Source organism: Myotis davidii, unplaced genomic scaffold (assembly GCF_000327345.1).
Source record: "Myotis davidii unplaced genomic scaffold, ASM32734v1 scaffold10221, whole genome shotgun sequence".
NCBI classification, from domain to species: Eukaryota; Metazoa; Chordata; class Mammalia; order Chiroptera; family Vespertilionidae; genus Myotis; species Myotis davidii.
The window spans coordinates 20,893-35,322 of NW_006291080.1; the positions used below are offsets into that span (position 1 = coordinate 20,893).

At 39.9% G+C, this 14,430-nt stretch overlaps 1 long non-coding RNA gene and 1 other non-coding gene across 3 annotated transcripts in view; one reads left to right on the forward strand and one right to left on the reverse strand.

Annotated features, from left to right (window-relative positions):
* The window catches only part of LOC102752472, a 9,778-nt gene extending 4,053 nt beyond the window's left edge, over positions 1-5,725 (reverse strand). For both annotated transcript variants that reach the window (XR_001513950.1, XR_001513951.1), the window contains exons 1-2: positions 5,326-5,725; positions 4,782-4,951 (exon numbers count right to left, since the gene is read on the reverse strand). This is a non-coding gene — a transcript (uncharacterized LOC102752472). The remainder of the gene's footprint in view (positions 1-4,781; positions 4,952-5,325) is intronic.
* LOC107183169 overlaps positions 1-14,125 on the forward strand; it is a 34,798-nt gene extending 20,673 nt beyond the window's left edge. Inside the window, exon 3 of the long non-coding RNA XR_001513952.1 lies at positions 13,975-14,125. This is a non-coding gene — a long non-coding RNA (uncharacterized LOC107183169). The remainder of the gene's footprint in view (positions 1-13,974) is intronic.
* Positions 14,126-14,430: the final 305 nt, after the last annotated feature.

Sequence of the window (14,430 nt, forward strand, 5' to 3'; positions counted from 1 at the left end):
ACCCGAGGATTATGCTTTTATTGATTTGGGGGGGAGGGAGGGAGGGAAGGAGGGAGAGAGGGAGAGGGGGAGAGAGAGAGAACACGCCAGAGAGGGAGAGCGAGAGAGAAACATTGACTGGCTGCCTCCTGTAAGCACTCAACTGGGGATCAAAACCACAACCTGGGTATGTGCTGTAACTAGGAATACAACTGGAGACCCGGATGCACTGGATGATGCTACAGCCAAGCCACACAGGCCAGGGCTTACATTATATCTATTGGAAAGCATTACTCTACATGTTTGTTAGCTTTTTCTCCTGTGCCTTGCCCCTGTACTGTACTTTAACTTGAGATGTGCTATTTCCTCATTTAATTAAAGACCTAGTAGGCCTAGAGCTTAGTGCAGGACTGGATACACAAGGACCCTCCAGGTGACTTTGTGAGGATGATCATAGTAAATTATTTTATTAGAGCACCAGGGCTGTAAAAGGCACTTTGATGCTGAACCCAATTAACCTAGCACAGTGGTCGGCAAACTGTGGCTCATGAGCCACATGCGGCCCTTTGGCCCCTTGAGTGTGGCTCTTCCACAAAATACCACGTGTGGGCGCGCACGTACAGTGCGATTGAAACTTCGTGGCCCATGCGCAGAAGTTGGTCTTTTGTGGAAGAGCGACCCTCAGGGGGCCAAAGAGCCGCATGTGGATCGCGAGCCACAGTTTGCCAACCACTGAATTAGCACTTTATCAGCAGAGGAGATTAGAGCCCACACTTCTTGGTGCTCAGTTCATTCAGCCCTATTTGTTAGTTCCCTATAGCTACAGATACCTCTGGGGCCGTTAATATAATCTGAAGGGGCTCTTAACCTGCCCATTGTTTCTCAAGACTACTTGAAAGTTAATGAAAGACAACACAGGCTGGGTGTCCTGACCTAAATTATCTGGGAATTGACAGAATTATTTGTGAAGAAAACATTGTAAAATAAATACAATAAAGTTAAGCCCTCAACATAGTTCTTGGAAACTGCAATTTTAAGCAAAATGACTTATAAGGCAACCAATTTTACTATAGGTTCACTGATATACAGAAATATGCCATAGAAACTTAACTCTTATTCATTATATCCATGAGCCTATGATAATACTGGTTAGTCACAGTTTCCAAGCACCCATCCACGCCTGTAGGTGAGCACTTACTATACTATAGTTCTCCAAACATTATTTGTGTTCTTCACAATTAAATGGAGAAATACAGAACAACTTTCTAATAGAGGTCAGTTATAATATCAGCCAGTCCTGTCAGACAGAACAGTTCTTTCCTCTAACAATGGGCATTTCCAATATGGTAAGTGCTAGCCACATGTGGCCATACAATTTTAATAAATTTATATTTACATGTAAATACAGACAGTCCTCGGGTTATATCGGACTTGACGTATGTCGTTTCGTGGTTACGTCACCATCTCCCATTTATTTATATATAAAAAAAGTTCCGTCATTTTGACGTGTGTACATATGTGCTTTATGTTTTTATTATTTATTTACCACAAGTAAAGGTCAGGAGTTATCTTTCTTTTAAATTTTTTTACTGTTTCACTTCATTACTGCTGTGTATGTGCTCCATGTAAGTGACATAGGAGCCTATGTAGGTGGGTTCTGACTTACGGCGAAAATCGTGTTATGTCACGCTGTAGGAATGGATCTCTGATGTAACCCAAGGACCTACTGTACATACATGAAACTAGTGGCTACATTTATACAGTGCCATTCTATTCGAAGTTGTTCTACAAAGAAATGTTTCTCTTCTAAAAGTAAGGAGATCATGACGTTAAGAATCATTGGACTAGTAACAAAACTGTACTATTTCCACTCTAGATGATAGTCTTTGTATTTCATTAAATTAAGAATTAACATAATTAAATGTATTTTTTCATGGTCTAAGATCTCATGCCTAAATTACTTTAATGTGACAATTAGTCTAAATTTCATGGGAAAATACACTAAGTGAAACTGATTTTATTTTCATCTTGGGTAACAGGTGCAAGGATTTTATCTTTATTTTATCATGTTACCAGTCCCCACAGTTAAGACTGTCAACATTTACTGTCTGCTACTTGAGATGACAGCAAACAGCAATTTGAGTTTACAGCCAGTGATTAGCTAGGGGGAGGGGGGCAGTGAAGGTAAAGCAGGGAACACAGGGCTCTAGTGAAATGCTGCTTTCTGAAATTGCCGTATCTTCCTCCTTCATTGACAGCTTAATTTGCTTCACCCCATCCTAAAAATGGTCAAAGTGAAACACTTGAGGGAGACACTGAGCCTATGATGATGAGAAAGATGGTGATGAGGATTATAATCCCAGGATCAGAATAGCCACCAACAGGGAGTCCTCTCTGTGGCAGGCACAGCTAAGGACTTGCCAGTTATCTCTGCTAACCTCCAACATTCTTGGGTCACTCACTCTTGGTCACAAGTGAACACTGGGCCTTCTGCTGGGGGTACTGAGCTGCCAGAAACATTGAGAATTATCTTTATATACCAGGATATAAGCACAAGACATGCTCACTGGTCCAGGGCAGCAGAGACCATCCTGGGTGAAAACAGGGAGGGATGGTGTCATATGACAAAAGCAAAATCAAATGCTGACTGTCACCTGTTTTTCTTAGCAACTTACATACAAGAATATCTGATGTGGGAATTTAATCAAGGGAAGTTCCATTTCCCCAAGCCACCACTACTTTTTGTTGTTGTTTTTTTGTCAGCAAAAAAGAAATAAAACTATCTTAAAGATATGAGCATATTGGATTTTAGACTTATACCTTTCAACTTTCTGTTAAGAAAAGTAAAACTTTATTAAGCAGATAAATATCACTAATTTTTTCCTATTTAAGCCTCAAAGTTCCAGTGTTGAAACTGGGTAGGATGTGGGCCTGCTGATAAGAAGCCACACCCAGCCACCAGAAATGTATTAAAACTCTGGGCAGTTCATTTTAATGAAAACACGGTCAATGTGGAGGAAATAAATACACTCTCAAAATACATGTATGAAGCAGTTTCAAGGCAATGGGTTTAACTAAATTAGCACTACTAATGAATTCCTTTAAAAAACAAACTGCAATGCTCTAGCAATTTATATTTTTATTTTAAAATGAATTACTCTGCTTTTACTTTTTAAATGTTCTTATTGATTTCTAGAGAGAGAGAGGAAGGGAGAGGGACAGAGAGATAGAAATATCAATGAGAGAGAAGCATCATCAATTGGCTGCCCCCTACAAGTCCCCAACTGGGGATCGAGCCACAACCTGGGCATGTGCCCTGACCAGGAATAGAATTGTGACCTCCCGGTTCATAGGTCAACGCTCAACCACTGAACCACACCAGCAAAGCTCATTGGATAAAATTTTAGAATACTTCCCTTTCTCAAACATACATATTTAAAATAACAGGATTTCAAATATCCTATATAATAAAAGCCTAATATGCAAATTGTCCCCTCGATGGGGAGTTTGACCAGGGGGCAGGGCCGTCTGGCCAACTGCCCATGGCCCCTCCCTCCGCTGACCCTGCCCCCGCTGGCTGAGACAGCAGCAGGCAGCTGGGGGGAAGGGAGGCCCTGGCCTGCGGCCAGCAGCCTCTAGGGACCCTACCGATGCACGGATTTTGTGAACTGGGCCTCTAGTATAAAATAATGCTTACCTTGTCAAAGATATTCAGTAATTCCAAGTCAGCTATGGCCTTTTAGCTTTAAGAACAAAATTATACACCAAGACATAAAAAGATAGACACTTCAGAGATAAGATATATACTGTACAAGGTCAGCATTGCTGTCTAAAGCCAATCACAATTCTTAAATGAAAAGTAACAGTTTATCGAGAAGTTGTTAAACTTACTCACGTACTTCATAAAAACCCAAGATTATGAAGCCACAAATAATGTTAATCCTCAAACACAGCAGACAACAATGAATGAATGACCTACATTATTGGATTTCACAGACAATATGTCTGTCCTTAAGTCTGTCCATGAAGATGGGACCATAGGCTAGATGGGTCACAGGGAAGATAAGCTTTCTATGCTACATGCCTTTTGCTATCACTGATTATTTATGTATGACATTAAATTTTACTTACACATTCCTCATCTGTTTTGCGGACTTAGAAATGTGTGAAGATTCTAACAGCCTTGTAAAATCACTCATAAATCATGTATTTATTAAATGCCTCAGCTCTTAAACTGTCATATATATATGACAGATAAGCAAAAAAAGTACTAAAGGTTATAACATTGAAAAAAATCCCTTGATTCTTATCAGATTGACCCTTCATTTTCTCATCTCCTGATATAGAAAGTCAGCCTCTTGCAATTCTCTGAAATTTAAATTAGAGGTTATGTTTCCATGTCTTAACTGAGAAAGCTCAGCTTCCTCCTTTTACCCACTTCTTTTTCTGAGAGTATGTTCCTAATCTGGGGTTGCCTAAGGTTTCAAAATACATTTCTTAACCTGTTTTGTATGCCGCCCCAGTGCAGCCTTTGATATGCACTTTCCTCTTCCCATCATATTTTCACAATATTCACCTTCTGACAAAGTTCACTTAACTTTTACTGTGTTCCAACTATGAGTGGTGGTAAACTTTTGAAGGCAGTGTGTACACGGCACAGGAATGGAACCTTTGGTGAATTTCGCCTTTAGGTGAATTTCAATCCTGGTACTGAGTTTACAATTTCTGAGTAAAGGAGGAAAGCCCTAGAAAGCTGAAAGGTTTTCATTTAGAAAATATTTAAGAACAGTGCAGTTCCTTACCAGGGCCCAGAAGGGAAGGTGGGTGGGATGAACTTTGGTTCACTGTAGATGCCAATGCAGGCTGAGAACAGTAACCTTTCTGAAGGATATGCAGGGGCAGATTATGTGTAGGGTGCAAGGCAGCTTCCCACCAGAGATTTCTTGACTTCTCACCATATTGTAGCAAGACTCTGAAATAGCAAAGTGGAGATACCCAGATTGTAAGTAAAGGAAGAAGGGAAAGCAAAAAGCAATATGGTTTTCACTGTCTGACAGAATAAATCCTACCTAAATTAATGTGTACACATCTTCATTACCTCCCCATATTTCTCAACAAAAATAAATGGTGGGTGGGGATTACACTGATTATAAGAACGAGTTTCCAGGAGCCTTATAGCAAAAGTTGTTAACTCCTGCCACAAAGAATCATAGGCACCAACAAGGTTTGTATTTTGTAGTTTCTTCCCCTCCAGCTCCCGGGGCTGCATACAAAAGAAAAAGGAAAGAAGAATTGAGAAGTAGAGAAGGCCCAGAATAGTCCAAATGACACAGCTATGCTATTGACCTTCTGCTCTGGGAGTGGCTGTGAATCTTTCCGGGGAAGATCAACAATGCAGGTCTGAGTGAGACCCAGATACAGGCTCCTCGGTTTCTGCAACTGCAACACCCCCAGCACCCGAATTCTTTGGGACAGCTGTTCTACTTTTAAATGGACAGAACTCTAAGGGGGTGTGGTTGTCCAATGACAGTCAGGAGTGAAGAAGCAGGGTTAGAGAAGGAAGGGGCGATTCCCTGCCTCCTCCGCACCATTCTTCAGAGAATTCCCGCCGGTACTGTGGCCATCCTCCCGAGGTCAACAGCTGTCCCGGCTCCGGGACGCATCGCAGAGTGTGGCTGTGTGTGTGACAGGGTCCCTGTCCTCTCTATTAGGCCACGTCCCCTTGCTGCCCACGCTCCACATCGCCCGGGAATCTTACCCGAAAGCTCTGAGCATAAGCCCCTGCACTTGCTACCAGGATGAGGTTCATGCGGGCGGCCATCTTGGCCACGCCCCCTTACGCCTCGCCATGCCCCTCACGCCTGCGCGCCACTCGCTTACGCATTCATATTGCGCCCCCGACCGCCCAACAGTGCCTTAAGCCACGCCCTGGCCACGCCTCCTAAGGGCACCTGGGCTTTGCTCAGAGCCTCTTCCACGGTGGAGCGCCTGCGCGCTAACGTGGCCCCGCCCCTTCCCTCCGCTTGGGTTCAAACCTCCTCCTAGGACGGTCTTCGCGACGCCTCTGAGGGCAGCAAAGCTACGCCCTGCGGACTTGGCGCGCCCTCTGGTTCAGGGTACGTCCTTGCGTACACTACTCCGTGGCCCCTCCTCTCTATTGGTGTTCATCCTCCTTCTGCTGACTCCACATCTCTCCCTTGTGCCCTGTCCCTGCTTTTAACTCTAGTCATTCCTGTGCCTGTGTTTACCCCTCCCGCAGTCTCTGGGCTAGGCCAAGGCCACGCCCCTACCCACAGGGCCGGCGCCTGCGCTTCTTCCTCCGGTTCCAGGCTCTGCCCTCTGGTCCGGGTCGCATTTCTTCCCTCCTGCATTCCACGCCCCTCTGTCTTGACCAATTCCGACGTTCTGTCCCTGATACGTGGCAAGATCCATTGGCCAGATCCCGCTCTTGCGCATTTTCCTACATTCGGTCTTGGCCTCTCCCTAGGTTCCCAGGCCACCCACTGTTGGTTCCTTCCGAACTAACTCGTGCTTCCCGCTCTCCCTCCTCTGGTCCTGGGAAGCCATGGAGGAGTGGGCGGGGCCCATGAGTTTCCAGAGAAAATCTCCCAGGTCTCAGAGCTAGAAGTCAGAGATATTTATATAAGGGAACAGGCCTGGGGATCCTAGATCCTCGTCTAGTAATTGACTTTTCTTCATATTTTTCCCAGCTCCAAACACCACAACTATGAGCAGAATCCGGATCGGAAACATATCTGGGAACCTACTGGAACTGTGTTCCTACCAGCCCCTCGGCTGACCTTTAGTGCTAAGCAGCTGCACGGAGTAAGCATGCGCCTCTACTTCCTGATGTAGCCTTCAGATGATTTTTCCTAGGCACCCTGTGTGTAGGGCCTGTGGAGACAATACCACATTTAAACCTCTGCCTACGGCCCCCTACTCTGAAATTATCTTCTTTACTCCCTCCAGTTACAGTTCTGGGTCCACAAAAAAAAAAAGTGAAGCGGTTATTACCAGCTTTGTTTATTTTTTTTCCTGCCTCAAAATCTCTGAATGGCCACTCCTGGGGGCAGGGCACTTTCCATTAACCATTTAGGTATTCATTAGTTTAAATTGCATTTATGAAGTACTGAGTTCCAGTGACAAATAAGAAAACCACAAGAAGCTTACAGCCTGAAGTTCCCCCCTACTTGAATTTGGAACAAGATTTGATGAGAAAGTTAAGGAAGGTGTAGTATGGGGATTGTTTACTAGGTGGAAAAGGACTTGGCAAATGCTGGTCTTTTTTTAAATTGAAATATAATTGACATATAACATAATACTAGTTTCAAGTGTACAACATAATGTTCAATATTAGTGTATACGTTGAAATGATCACAATAAGTGTAGTTTACGTACATCTCACTACTCAGTTACAGATTCTTTTTCTTGTGATGAGAACTTTAAGATTTACTCTCTTAGCAACTTTCAAATCTATAACACAGCATTATTAACTGTAGTTGCCATGCTGTATGTTACATCCCATTACTTATTTTTCAACTGGAAATTTGTACATTTTTACTCCCTTCACCCATTTCACCCCCAATTCCCACCCCTCATTCCACCTCTGGCAACCACCAGTCTCTTTTCCATATCTGAGTTTGGTTTGTTGCTTTTGTTAGTTTTTTTAATATTCCACATATAAGTGAGATTGTATGGTATTTGTCTTTCTGTCTGACTTATTTCACTTAGCATAATGCCCTTCAGGTCCATGTTTGTTTGTTTTTTGAGAAACATAGTTTTTCTTGACTTTTAGTCTCCAGGGAAATCCTGATTCTTCATCATGATACCGAGAACTAAATAGGAAACAAAGGACGATAAAGAGCTTTATATAGATACTCTCAATGTAAATTATGGCCACAGTCACAAAGCACGGTGGATTAGATCAATTCTATGACACTCCCAAGCTTCCTTTTCATTTGATATCACAGGCTTTATTCAGGGCAGCATTTAGGTCACCACTCCCCATTATGGCAAGTTTCAACTCACATGTCAACTGCTTGTGGAAGTTTTGTGACTAAGTCTATGTTCAGAGGGAAAAAGTTCTGTGATAAAATAACAAAGTCTGTGGTGGGTGCAGGATGGATGAGTGGTTGCAACAACCTATCTGGCATTTCAGATTTGTAGTAATAGAGGTCTAGCATGCATGTCTTTTAGGCAGTCCTCAAAAACAACATTTTTTACTATGGGCTTTTGATGACTTTCACACAATAGCAGGATCAAGGTCATTATTGCTGGCCAAACTTAAGGGCAGAAATGTTGATATACTGATTAATTCATATGCTTTGTATATCAGCCAAAACAAGGTTAGTTTAAGATTCTTTTATGAAAAGGAGAACCTCTAACCAAAAAGACACATGGCCCAATTGCCCCTCCACCTCTTTATAGAGGTTGGCAAAGGAAGTACCTATAGGCTAGGCCAGCCGTGGGCAAACTATGGCCCGCGGGCCGAATCTGGCCCGTTTGAAATGAATAAAACTAAAAAAACAAAAAGACCATACCCTTTTATGTAATGATGTTTACTTTGAATTTATATTAGTTCACACAAACACTCCGTCCATGCTTTTGTTCCGGCCCTCCGGTCCAGTTTAAGAACCCATTGTGGCCCTCGAGTCAAAAAGTTTGCCCACCCCTGGGCTAGGCTAAATGTGACAGGGTGACTGTCAGCCAAATAGAAGATTAAGGATGGAAAATGCTACTCTATAGAGCATGGCTGCAATAATTTTAGCCTAGAAAAAAAATCATGACTTACCTGAGAATACTCTTTTTGTATAACAACCCAACAATATTGGAAACAGTAAAACATCTAGGAATAAATGTCAGTAAAGTCTTGCTTTTACGACACAGAACCCATTTTAATGTATTGGTCTTCATGTACAAGATGAGGCACGAAGACAAGCACACAGGCATTCTGTTTAAGAAAGTGTCCTTTAGCCCTAACCGGTTTGGCTCAGTGGATAGAGCGTCAGCCTGTGTGACTGAAGGATCCCAGGTTGGATCCTGGTCAAGGGCATGTACCTTGGTTGTGGGCACATCCCCAGTAAGGAATATAAAGGAGGCAGCTGAATTGCTGTTTCTCTCTCGTGGATGTTTCTAACTCTCTATCCCTCTCCCTTCCTCTCTATAAAAAATCAATAAAATATATATATTTAAAAAATGTCCTTTAAATTCCTACTTTAGGAATATTAAGTTGGCAGGATTACACTCACTCAGTTTGTCTGAATTAATCTTTATTTCCACACAGTAGTGATTAACTTTCTCTGAACTAGAAAAATGTTACCCTGTGAAAAAAAGGGACAAAGTACATAATGGTTATGGCTTTTTATTAACCCTCAAAATTTGATGAACCTTCAGATTTTTTTCTCACCTTAAAAAGGGCATATCATATGGGAGTGGAAACAAAAATATTCCATAGCCTAGGATTTCTTGTTTATCAATGATAATGAAGTTGTTATTTTCTGGCCAAAAATGTAAAAAAAAAATTGCAGTGTACCTCATAGGTACTTCATTTTCACAGTCTCGAGCTACTTAGAATGTCAGTTTATAATTCATATAAGTCAATTCAGTTTTATTAAATTATCAAATATTCAAGGAGCTTGAGAAATGTAGAACTGAACCAAATATATCCCCTGCCCTCCAGAAACTTAAAGTTTGTAGGATACGAAAGTAAATCATGTTAGCAATAAATGCATGTATGGCTGTGAACAAAATGCTGTAAGAACGCAGGAAGAGAGAATAGAAAGTTAGTAGTTTGGACAAGTTTACAACAAATAAAAATCGATAACAAAAACTAAAGAAAGTTTTCTCAAAGGAGATGATACTGAGCTAGGCCTGTAAAAATGGCTAATATGTTTAAAGGTACAAAATGAAAAAGGGAAAGCTCCCAGTACTGAAGTTAAGGAACTAGTGTGAAAAGAACACACAAAAAGAACAGAGGTAGGATATAGCCCACTTGCAGGGACTAGCTGGCAGAATGGCTTAGAGGAGGATGGAGCAGCAGCATTAATGTGGATATGTCCTAAAAGCCCAACTTAGCTTCAGATCTTAACAGGTTCAAGAGTTTGGATTCTCTGACATAGGCAAAGGGGTGCTAATGAAGATTTCATGTAGAAATGACTTCATTGTAAATGATAAGGAGAAGGACAGAAATATCATTCAGTGATAGTGTGTTTTAGATGTCTGCTTATTAATTACTAGAGGCCTGGTGCATGAAATTTGTGCACAGGTAGGGTCCCTAAGCCTGGCTGGTGATCAGGGCCGATCTGTGGGGCAACTGGCAGGGTAATTGAGGGGTCCCTGCTGGCACCTGCCTTGGCTGACCTGGCGCCCCCCACCCTTGCCAGCTGATCTGTGGGGCAACCAGCAGGGTGATTGAGGGGATCCCTGCTGGCACCTGCCTTGGCTGACCTGGCAATGTCGTTCCGCTGGTCATTCTGCTGTTTGGTCAATTTGCATATTAGGCTTTTATTATATAGAATGGGCTGTTGGACTGGGTCCAGCAACCAGGCAATTGTTCTTTCTTATTAGCCATCTTAATAAAAAGAGAAGAGTTTATTTTAATAATAATTTCAGAATGTGGGACAAATGAGTTTATTATAATAATTTCAGAATATGAAACATGATGTTAAAATCTCATAGTATGCTTGATTTTACACACACACACACACACACACACACACACACATTTAGTTTCCTTTTATCTCCTTTACTTCCTTTTGTCAGTTATTTCCATTAACTCAAATACAAGGAGCAGAAAGGTACTATATAAAGGCCTAAAAGATGTTTCTAAAGTTTGTAGGATATTTGGCAGCATCCCTGTCCTCTAACCAACAGATACCAGTAGTGACAACCAAAAATGTCCTGAGTTGCCAAAATGACTTCTGTAAGAAAAAAAAATCCACCACCCCCACCTCCATTGACAACCACTGAGTTAAAATAGTATTTTTCACAATAGACAAACTACTTTATCTTCCCATGTACCTTAACACTGAAAATTTGAAGAGAAAAGTAATTTTTACCTCATAATTATACTGAAAATATTAGACTAATTACTATAAACATCTTGATACTGTTTTTATAGCATATCAATTTCATTTCAGTTTAAATGATGAAGAATCACATTTTTAAAAAATATTTTATTGATTTTTCACAGAGAGGAAGGGAGAGAGATAGAGAGTCAGAAACATCGATGAGAGAGAAACATCGACCAGCTGCCTCCTGCACATCTCCCACTGGAGATGTACCCGCAACCCAGGTACATGCCCTTGACCGGAATCGAACCTGGGACCTTTCAGTCCGCAGGCTGACGCTCTATCCACTGAGCCAAACCGGTTTCGGCAAGAATCACATTTATTAAAAATTCTACAACTTTTAGAAAATGAATGAGTAGAGCCAATAGTTTTTAAAGGTACAAAATGTTCAGCTATTAAAAGTTTGATTTATTTTAATGTGTCACAGCTGAATACATTTCTCAAAACCCAATAAAATGTGCAGAGTAAAGTTATATTTGAAATGGTTTCACAGTTTACTAGTTTTAGGTGTTATGATTTTATGAACACCTGTATGTGGTAATGAAACAATAATTGGGGTTAAGTTTTAAAAGCAACATTGGTTCTTCCTACCTCTTGTTTTATTGAAGGTAAATGGAGCATATATATCCCCACATGCTTTTACAGCTCTGATGATCTTAAAAAGGCATCTCACATGAATGAAAAGAACAACCCACATGTTTTCACGTGATCTCATATTTAATTTACCCTCCTGAGCAGTAGATCAATAGTTACGTGCTGAGAAACTGCTTTTCAATACTGTTGTGGAGTATGCAAAAACATGGAAAAATCAATTTCTTTTTCCTGTCTCAAGAGACTCGCTGTGTTTCCTATTGCTCATGGCAACAATAATCTCAACCTTTTATTTATGTTCTCTAAGCTTGGGACATTGAAAGTCAATAGTAAGGCCTGGGGTGGGGAGCAGGGGTGGGGTGGGAGAGGTCAATGGGGGAAAAGGGGACATATGTAATACTTTCAACAATAAAGATTGGATTTTTTAAGAAGGAAGTCAGTAGTAACATATTCAGAATGATTGAAACTGCTTTACTTGTCATCATTACCATGGCTACTAATAAGGTATTAGGCTCCAATATGTGGAATTGCTGAAATGAGCATTGTATGAAGCAAGTTTGATATGAATTCTCAGGAGGTTTAATACTTAAAATTGTACATGAAAATAAAGAGTAGATACAAGATTTTGAAAAGTATAAGAAAGTAAAGACAGTATATTAAGAGGCAAGAACAATAGTATCTAGTTCTGTGTTCCACCTATTTTATTGAGCTATCAAGTTCTTTATTAAATCATTTTTAGCATGTTTGAAGTGATCCATACCTTTTAAGAATCTTCATATTTTAAGTCAATGTCTTACTTTATAGTTTCTCTTTCTATTCACCTGAAGGGACCCATGAAAGTTGATATTTAAAAAAAATTTATATGTTCTTATTGATTTTTAGAGCGAGAAGGGAGACAAATAGAGATAGAAACATTGATCAATTGCCTCGCGAACGCGAACTCCCCCTATTGGGAATTGAGTCCTCAACCCAGGCATGTGCCCTGACCAGGAATTGAACCAATGAAACTCTTAATTCATGGGTCGATGCTCAACCACTTAACCACACAGGCTGGGCAAAAGTTGATATTTTTAATCATTTCATTTTGGCTGCTGTTTCTTTTGCAATTGTCAAATACTTTTCTAAGCAAATACCGGAATATAGAAAAATTAAAACGTAATTATAGACTTTTTTGAAAAGAAGGATGAGATCACTGTGCATCTATACTTTTTATGTCATGTGCCAGAAGAATACTCCAAGGAAAATTAATAGCCACAGATATTTTCATTATTAACTGAGAAAGATTAAAAAGAAATAAGCCTATTAACCAGCTCAAGAGTTATAAAAAGAACAAGAAAGCCAGTATAATGACAACAGGGTAAGGACTTAATGAATGTAAATAAGATTGATGAATCACAAAGCAGAAAGAAAAGAATTGAAAATTAAATTCAAGATCTTATTCTTTGATTAAACAACAACAAAACTAGATAAACCTCTGGCAAGATAATGGGAAAATGAGAAAAAAATACACACCAGAAAATATAAAGGGAATATAAGCAATGAATGTAGATTTTTGTATGGCAAAGATATATAAAGTCCATGAGAATACTGGAAAATCTTAATAAAATGAATGGAAGTTGTCAATAGCCAAAATGGACTCAGAAAGAAATATGAAACCTATAATAATTGGCGATACAAGCAATGAAACTTTTGAAATAACACTTCTTCCATAATAGATATGGTCCACATTCTTCAACTCTGAATTTTGTATTTTTTCTGCATTTTAAATATTTGTAAACATAGATAATGTTAGAAATCTTTCTATAACATTTCAAGATGGCAATATAAAAGCAGGATAAAATAAACTTTACGAATCAGCACTTGAGCCCAGCTGGTGTGGTACAGTGGTTGGGCATCAACCCATGAACCAGGTCACCATTCAATTCCCTGTCAGGGCACATGCCAGTTGTGGGCTTGATCCCTAATGGGGGCATCCAGGATGCAGCCTATCAATGATTCTCATCATTAATGTTTTTTTCTCTCCCTCTCTGAAATCAATGAAAACATTTTTTTTAAAAAATTAGCTACATGATATTCTATGAAAATAAGTTTAAAAACCCAGGGAAAAAGCAATAATTGAGTCTAGAAGCATGTTAAAAATCATCAAAATGAGTATTCAATGTAAGGAATTTATTAATATAATGCACCAAATGGTAAAAACTCTAGGATCATATTAAGAGATGCTGAAAAGACAGTTGATAAAATTCAACATTAATTATTGATAAAAGAAAATAGTAAACTGGAAATAAAGGAGACTTTTATCTTGTAACACATCAAATTTAATGTGACTCACCAGATGCTGTGGAAGACCAGTAATCCCATTAAAGTGAGGAAGACGACAAGGTTCATGTTATTCCCATTACATCATCCTGTTCTGATAGTGCTGCTACAATGAGACAAAACGACAGCAACATCATGCAAGAAGATCCAAGGTTAAGGAAAGTATGTATAAACTATTAAAATATATTAATATTGGTCATCCGTGCTAGTTCATCATGGGTGTTTTGTACTTTTCTATGTTTTCTGTACAGAATTTGTATTGCAAATTTTTTCTGTTTTTAAAATGAGACAACATTGAGAAATCATAACTTAAAAGGGAAAATATTTTCTCTCTTCAAATGAATGGCTTAGACTATAATTCAGCATTTTCCTGTTTTCAACTCTAGTCACGTAGATGATTAAGTAAAAGCAAAAGAGAGGTATTTGGTACTTTTATGACATTTCAGGCTAAAGGAAAGCTGAATTGGATTTC